Source organism: Corvus brachyrhynchos, unplaced genomic scaffold (genome assembly GCF_000691975.1).
Source record: "Corvus brachyrhynchos isolate BGI_N302 unplaced genomic scaffold, ASM69197v1 scaffold182, whole genome shotgun sequence".
Lineage (NCBI taxonomy): Eukaryota > Metazoa > Chordata > Aves > Passeriformes > Corvidae > Corvus > Corvus brachyrhynchos.
This window is the reverse complement of record NW_008236807.1, coordinates 533,133-540,639: the sequence shown is the minus strand read 5'-3', so window position 1 is coordinate 540,639 and position 7,507 is coordinate 533,133. Positions and strand designations below refer to the sequence as shown.

General features: G+C 47.2%; 1 long non-coding RNA gene across 1 annotated transcript; it reads right to left on the bottom strand.

Moving 5' to 3' along the window:
• Positions 1–2,424: 2,424 nt before the first annotated feature.
• Positions 2,425–7,478, bottom strand: LOC108445136. The gene is made up of 3 exons (XR_001859885.1): positions 7,293–7,478; positions 3,513–3,629; positions 2,425–3,064 (listed from the first exon to the last, which is right to left on the bottom strand). It is a non-coding gene; the product is annotated as an uncharacterized LOC108445136 (long non-coding RNA).
• Positions 7,479–7,507: the final 29 nt, after the last annotated feature.

Here is a 7,507-nt window from a genome sequence, read left to right as displayed (position 1 = left end):
ATGGGGACGCTGGTGGATGCAGGGAAGGAGGAGTGGGGACACTGGTATGGGGTGCAGGGGGTACTGGTGGGTGTGGGGTGGGGGTACTGGGGACACTGGTGTGTGTCCATAAGGGCACTGGGAGTACTGGTATGGGGTGCAGGGGGTACTGGGGGTACTGGTATGGGGTGCAGGGGTCCTCTCTCTTCAAGGAGAGCTGCTCCTCCAAGAAGAGATCCTGCAGGATTCCTGCATTTTTACATTTTTTAGGAAATTCCAATTTTTAGGGAGAAAATAAGAAGTCAAATTCTGTTGCTTGTATTCTGCAGTGACTTCACTCCTAACACAGAAATCCACCCTGTCCTTGTTCCCTGCTTGGATGGAAAAATCCATGTTTTCCAGCAGTGGGCATTTTTCTCCTGAAAATACCCATTTTGGAGAAAAATACCCATTCTGGAAAAAAATATCCATTTTGGAAAAAAATATCCAGTTTGGAAAAAAATACCCAGTTTGGAGCAACCCAATTTTTCCCACTGCGAGAGGATGAAATGACCCAAATCCAGCAGGAAACTCCAGGTCAGCACAAGGATGGACAGGATAGGAAAATCAGTGGAAATCATTCCATAAAAACTTCGAATTGTCCCACCCTGCCAAGTGAGACAGTTGGAGGATTTTTCCAGGATGAAATCTCTCAGCAAGGGAGATTTTCTAGAGGAACTGGGGCTGCTCCATGCCTGGAATTGTCCAAGGTGAGGTTGGAGCAACCTGGGATAACGGAAGGTGTCCGTGCCCTTGGAACTGGATGAGCTTTAAGGTCCCTTCCCGCCCAAACCATTCCATGATTCCAGGATTTTTGCCGGGATCAAACCTTTTGGAAAGAGCTCGTATCTCCTGGCTCCAGCTGTAGCTGGTAAAGAGCAAGAATTCCTGGCAAGAATTCCTATTTCCACTCAATATTTGGAGATCCACGTCGCGAAATAACAAAATAATGAAAATTATTTTGAAGAACGATTTAGTAAAAAAAACGGGGGAGGGAAAACGGCAAAAATAATGGGAAAAAATTAATAATCTGCTCCCTGCTGAAAACATCCAGACATTTCCTCACTTTCTTGTCACCTTTGAGGCATTTCCTGAGGATTCGGTGGGGTTTTCCCCGTTGTGAAAACACCATTCCTCTAAGCTGGGTTTAGTCCGAGCCTTTGGGCGGGGGTGGTTTAACTTTAGGCCTGACTCAAAAGCCACCAGAACTGTTTCAAGATGTGTGGCACCGGCACAGAGCAGCACGAGGAAGCTGCAAGGTGCCAAAACGGCCAAAAAGGAAAAGCCAACCCAAAAATAAATGGAAGCAGAAGGGAAAAATCTTAACTGGGTTTGACTGGGATGAGAGCGGTGCCGGAAGGCAGCGGGAGAAGCACCAAAGATGCTCCTCCATGGGGCATTTTGGAGGAGTTTCACCCTTTTTTGGAAGATTTGCACTTTTTAGGGGGAAGATTTTGGCTTTTAAAAAAATGAATTTCACTTTTGTGGGTAGATTTTCACCTTTTTTTTTAAGATTTTCACACTTTTATTGAAGATTTTCACAGTTTTATTGAAGATTTTCACTTTTTCGGGAAGATTTTTCACTTTTTTGGGAAGATTTTCACACTCCACTGAAGATTTTTGCATTTTTTTAAAGATTTTTCACTTTTTTGGGGAAGATTTTCCTTCTTTTTAAAGAGGTTTTCACTTGTTTTTAGAAGATCTTAATTTTTAAAAAGGTTTTCCATTTTTTTAAAGGTTTTTCACTTTTTGGGGAAGATTTTCATGTTTTTTTAAAGATTTTAATTTTTTTTAAGATTTTCACTTTTTAAAAAGATTTTCACACTTTTATTGAAGCTTTCCATTTTTTTTGGAAGATTTTCACATTTTTTAAAAAAATTCAGTTTTCTTAAGATTTTCAGGATTTTTTTGAGATTTTCAATTTTTTAAAAAAGATTTTCACTTTTTGGGAAGATTTTCACACTTTTTGGGAAGATTTTCACACTTTTTGGGAAGATTTTCACACTTTTTGGAAGATTTTGATTTTTTTTAAGGTTGTCACTTCTTTTCCAAGATTTTCACACTTTTATTGAAGATTTTCACTTTTTCTGGAAGATTTTCACTTTTTTTGGAAGATTTTAATTTTTTTTATGATTTTCAATTTTTTTAAAGGTGTTTCACTTTTTCTGGAATATTTTCCCCTTTTTGGGGAAGATTTTCCCTTTTTTGGGGAAGATTTTCACATTTTTTAAAAGATTTTCTTTTTTTTTTTAAGGTTTTCACTTAAAAAAAAAAGATTTTCACTTTTTTGGGAAGATTCTGATTTTTTTTAAGATTTTCAATTTTTTTAAAGGTTTTCATGCTTTTTTGGGAAGATTTTCCCTTTTTCTCGAAGCCTTTCACCTTTTTTTAAGATTTTTGCTTCTTTTTTGGAAGATTTTCACTTTTTTTTTTGACAGATGTGACAAAATTCAAGGGGAAAAATAAAATCAATCAAAATTTGCTTGTCTTGCTGCAAGATTTCAGAGATGAAGGGAGTTTTTCTTGAGCTGAGGGAAAAATGGGGTGAGACACCTTTAGAGGGTGACACCCACCTTGAGAGTGGTGTGGAATGAAGCTGAAATTTGGGTCCAAAAGTCCAGATTTTGCATTTTAGGCTTTTTTTCCTGCAGTTTGGTTTGACAAGCAGAGCATAAATGGGGGGAGCAAACCTCTCTCTGTCCACCTGGGTTAAAGCAGGAGGGTCCAAAGCCCTTCTTGAGCACCCAGAAATCTTCGCATCCATTTTTTTCACAGTGGGAAGGCGACAATTCCGCCAAGAACTCCACAGCTTTTCCAGGCTCAGGAGCAGCAGCAGCCAAAGATAAGGAGATCAGAGGAAGCCCCAAGTTCTCTGGGCTCACTTTCCCTTTCAGCCAAGGTCCTCAGGCAGAGTTTTCCCAGCCAAGGGGCTCTAAACTCGAGCTCATGAGCAGGAGAGGAAGAGGATCCTCCAGGAAACCACTGATTTTGGAGAAAGTTGGAGAAGCCAGTCTGGGAAAGCCTTGCTGCCAAACTGGAATAATGGCTTCAAAAATTCATGGAAGAGACCGAAATCATATGATCACAAACCTGTGGAAATCAAGGGAAAAAACCAACCCAACCTCTCACGTCACAAATGATGTGTGAGGATGGTGAGGCCTTGGGATAGGATTCCCAGAGAAGCTGTGGCTGCTCCATCCCTGGAAGCGTCCAAGGCCAGGTTGGAGCAACCTGGGATAGTGGGAGGTGTCCCTGCCCACGGAAGGACTCCTGGAACACGGAACTGGGAGATGTTGAAGGTCTCTTCCCACCCAAACCGTTCCATGATCATAAGGAAATAGGAGAAAAGCAGAGAAACTCAGCATTCCCAGGAATTCCTGGGATTCACCCAGGGCACGGAAAAGGATCCTCTGCAGTGTTTGTGTTTTCACACTGGGCTCCTGGCACTGCCCCACACAGCCAAAAACGAGCTCAGATTTCACGATTTGCTTTACCCTGACATCATCCAGCAGGACAGCTGTCCTCAGGAAACGCTGCCGCCTCCCACTCGACTCTTTTTTCTTTCACGGACAGAATCTGCAGGGATCACTCATTTTCTTTCTGTTGGTTTTCTGAATAAAAGAGGAAATAAAACTCCAAATGACTTCTTTAATTCTGACTTAAGTAGGCTAGAGCCTTGTGAGTCAAGGTTTCAAAGAAGCCAAAATAGAGCCTTGCCAGGAAGCGGGTGCCCACCACGGTGACATCATGGGCTTGCCTTGTCACCACCCAAAAAAGTCATGAGGCACCAAAGAGGGGCAGAGAAACTCCGCTTAGAAATGGGCTTCGACCTCCAGAGGCTCCAGTTCCCCTCCCCAGCAAAGTTAACAGAATCATGGATTGTGGAAAAGACCTTTAGGATGATCCAGTCCAAACATCGGGATCAATGAGGACAAAATCCCTTCGAATTCTTTGCTTTTCTAAGCACTGAAAAAGGAAATTTGGAATTCTACGTTTCCTCACCACAAGTAATTCCCAACACTAAAATACTTGGATTTCATTGGGACAGTGATTGAATGATCCCACTGGAGGTGGGAATTTGGATGTTCTGACTGTGGATCTGCTCCAGAACCTCAGAGACCTCCTCACATCTCTTAGATCAAGGCACAGGGCTGTTGATTTTCCCCCTTCAAAGGGCATCTGGGAACATATTTCTGTCTCAGTGAGAATTCCAGGTTTTTATCTGCCAGCAAGAGCTAGAAGAATCCATGGATCTGGCAAATTGGAGACACACTGCTGGGAAATTTTTTGCCATAAATGGTGCCCTGCCCCAAAAAAAGCCACTTTTTCTTCCCCCCACCTTCATTTTTCACCAGGCAGCAGCACTTTGCACTTTCCATTGCTGCTGTAGCAAATTCTTAGGATGGGTGAAATATCCGTGAGGGCACGTTCCTGACTTATTTGGGTAATAAGTGACTCATTTATAAATGAGTTGTCCCATCGTTGTTCCTTCTCCTTTTTTAGCTCGTTTGCCAATCTTTCCTGCAAGGCTCAGCAGAGCTAAACCAGATCCTGGGCACTGAGCACTGAGACCCTCAAATCCCGGCAAGGATCGGGAAGCAGCTTCTCCATAAATTTATTACGGATGCAGCACCGTGGATCTCGTTGCCAAAAGCACCTGGAATCCCAAGTGGAATCCCCTCCAAGACTCACTGCTCAGCCAAACACAACCTTTGCCCCAGCGTTCGGCACGGGGTGTTCCTACAGCCTCTTGTGTAAGAGGTTGGGCAAGTCCAGATCTCCCTGTTCCCCGCTCCAAAGTCGATTGCAACATTCGCCATTTGATGCATTTTTGGTGTTTCTGAGCCCAGCCTGGTGAACCCTAAAAATGATCATCTGCTCCTGCTGTTCCATGTAGGGTTCACTGATACTGGGATGAGGCAACTCAGAACCATCAAAAGGGACTTTCATGATCCCCTCAGCCCCTTCCTTTGGCTCCGACCCTCATGGCCTTCCCCCAGATTTCTTTATCCATTCTGGCCCCTTCCCTCCTCTCCTCACCCCATTTCTGTGGCACTCACCCTCATTCCCTCAGTCTTCTCCTGCTCTGAGCCCGTCCCTCACCTCAGGGCCTTCCCCAGAGCTCTGCTTTGGATCTTTTCTCATTCCCTCACATCATTCCTTAAACCCCTTCCTTCACCTCAGTCCTTCCCCCTCAGTGTATTTCCTCAGCTCCTCATTTTGGATCTTCCCTCAGTCCCTGTTCCCTCATTCCTTCTCTCACCCCTCACATCATTCCCTGAGTCCCTTCCCTCACCTCAGTCCTTCCCCCTCAGTGCCTTCCCTCAGTCCCCCCAAAACCCCTTCCCTGATCCCCTCAGCCCCTTCCCACAGGGCCTCTCCCCATCTTTTCCTCATCCATTCTGGCCCCTTCCCTCATCTCCTCACCCCATTTTTGTGTCCCTCACCCTCACTCCCTCAGTCTCTTCCTGTTCCAAACCCGTCCCTCACCTCAGTGCCTTCCCCAGAGCTTTGTTTTGGATCTTTCCTCATTCCCTCACCCCCTCACATCATTCCTTAAACGCCTTCCTTCACCTCAGTCCTTCCCCCTCAGTGCATTCCCTCAGTCCCCCCAAACCCCCTTCCCTGATCCCCTCAGCTGCTTCCTTTGGCTCTTCCCTCAGCCCCTCCCCTCATGGCTTTTCCTCATCATTTTTATCTGTTCTGGCCCAGTGCTTTTCCTCAGCTCCTCATTTTGGATCTTCCCTCAGTTCTTCTCCCCTCATTTCTTCTTTTCCTCATCCCTCACATCATTCCCTGAGTCCGTCCCTTCCCTCCCCTCAGTGCCTTCCCTCAATCCCCCCCAAAGCCCCTTCCCTGATCCCCTCAGCCCCTTCCCTCAGGGCCTCTCCCCAGACTTCTTTATCCATTCTGGCCCCTTCCCTCCTCTCCTCACCCCATTTCTGTGGCACTCACCCTCATTCCCTCAGTCTTCTCCTGCTCTGAGCCCGTCCCTCACCTCAGGGCCTTCCCCAGAGCTCTGCTTTGGATCTTTTCTCATTCCCTCACATCATTCCTTAAACCCCTTCCTTCACCTCAGTCCTTCCCCCTCAGTGTATTTCCTCAGCTCCTCATTTTGGATCTTCCCTCAGTCCCTGTTCCCTCATTCCTTCTCTCACCCCTCACATCATTCCCTGAGTCCCTTCCCTCACCTCAGTCCTTCCCCCTCAGTGCCTTCCCTCAGTCTCCCCAAAAACCCCTTCCCTGACCTCCTCAGCCACTTTCTTTGGCTCTTCCTTCAGCCCCTTCCCCCAGGGCCTTTCCCCATCATTTATCTGTTCTGGCCCAGTATTTTTCCTTAGCTCCTCATTTTGCACCTTCCCTCAGTCCCTTTCCCCTCACATCATTCCCTGAGTCCCTTCCCTCACCTCAGTCCTTCCCCCTCAGTGCCTTCCCTCAATCCCCCCAAAACCCCTTCCCTGACCCCCTCAGCCCCTTCCCTCAGGGCCTTTTCCCAGATTTCTTTATCCATTCTGGCCCCTTCCCTCATCTCCTCACCCCATTTTTGTGTCACTCACCTCAGAGCTTCCCTTCAACCCTCAGCCCCATCCCTGCTCCCCATACCCCCTTGTCCCCCATGGACATGGGTTGGGATACCCCCGCAGTCCCTCACGGGGTGGCTCCAGGCCACACACCCACAGGGAAATGGATGTTTAAGCACAAAAAGAATATAAATAATCCCGTTTTTCTGTAGCACCTGGAATCTGCCCAGATCAGCCCAGCAAGGAGACAGTTTGTCCTTGAGGAGTTGTGGGAAGAGCTGAAGTCAGGTATGGCAGGGCTGAGGGGATCAGGGAAAGGATTGAGGAGGAAGGACTGAGGTGAGGGAAGGGGCTCTGGCCATGGTGGGAACTGTGAGGGGATAAGGAAAGGAATTTTGGGACTGAGGGAAGGCCCAAAGCAAGGAGCTGAGGGAAAATACTGAGGGGGAAGGACTGAGGTGAGGGAATGGCCTCAAGGAATGATGTGAGGGACGAAGGGAATGAGGAAATGGGTTTGTGGGACTGAGGGAAGATCCAAAACAAGGGTGAGTTGGTCAGGGAGGGAATTGGGGGAGATTGAGGGAAGATCCAAAAGAGGGAAAACGCTGAAAGGGAAGAACTGAGGTCAGAAAGGGTCTCTCGCCATGATGTGAGGGGATGAGGGAAGGGGCAGTGGGAAGAGCTCAAGTCAGGCATGGAAGGGCTGAGGTGATCGAGGAGGAGGTCGAGACAGGACTGGGGCAAGATCCACACCAAGAGCAAACACTGATGGCCGAGCCAGGAGTTCACAACGAGCAGTCTGAGGGACGGCACGGAAGAGGAAAAGCCGGGCACGGGCAGCCAGGACCGGTGACCGCGGGAAGAGGAAAAGCCGGCCATGACCAAGCAAGGCCGGTGACCGCGGGAAGAGGAAAACCCGCGGGCGGCCCCTCGCTCTCTTTCCGGTTCAGTTTTCACTTTCTGTTTTT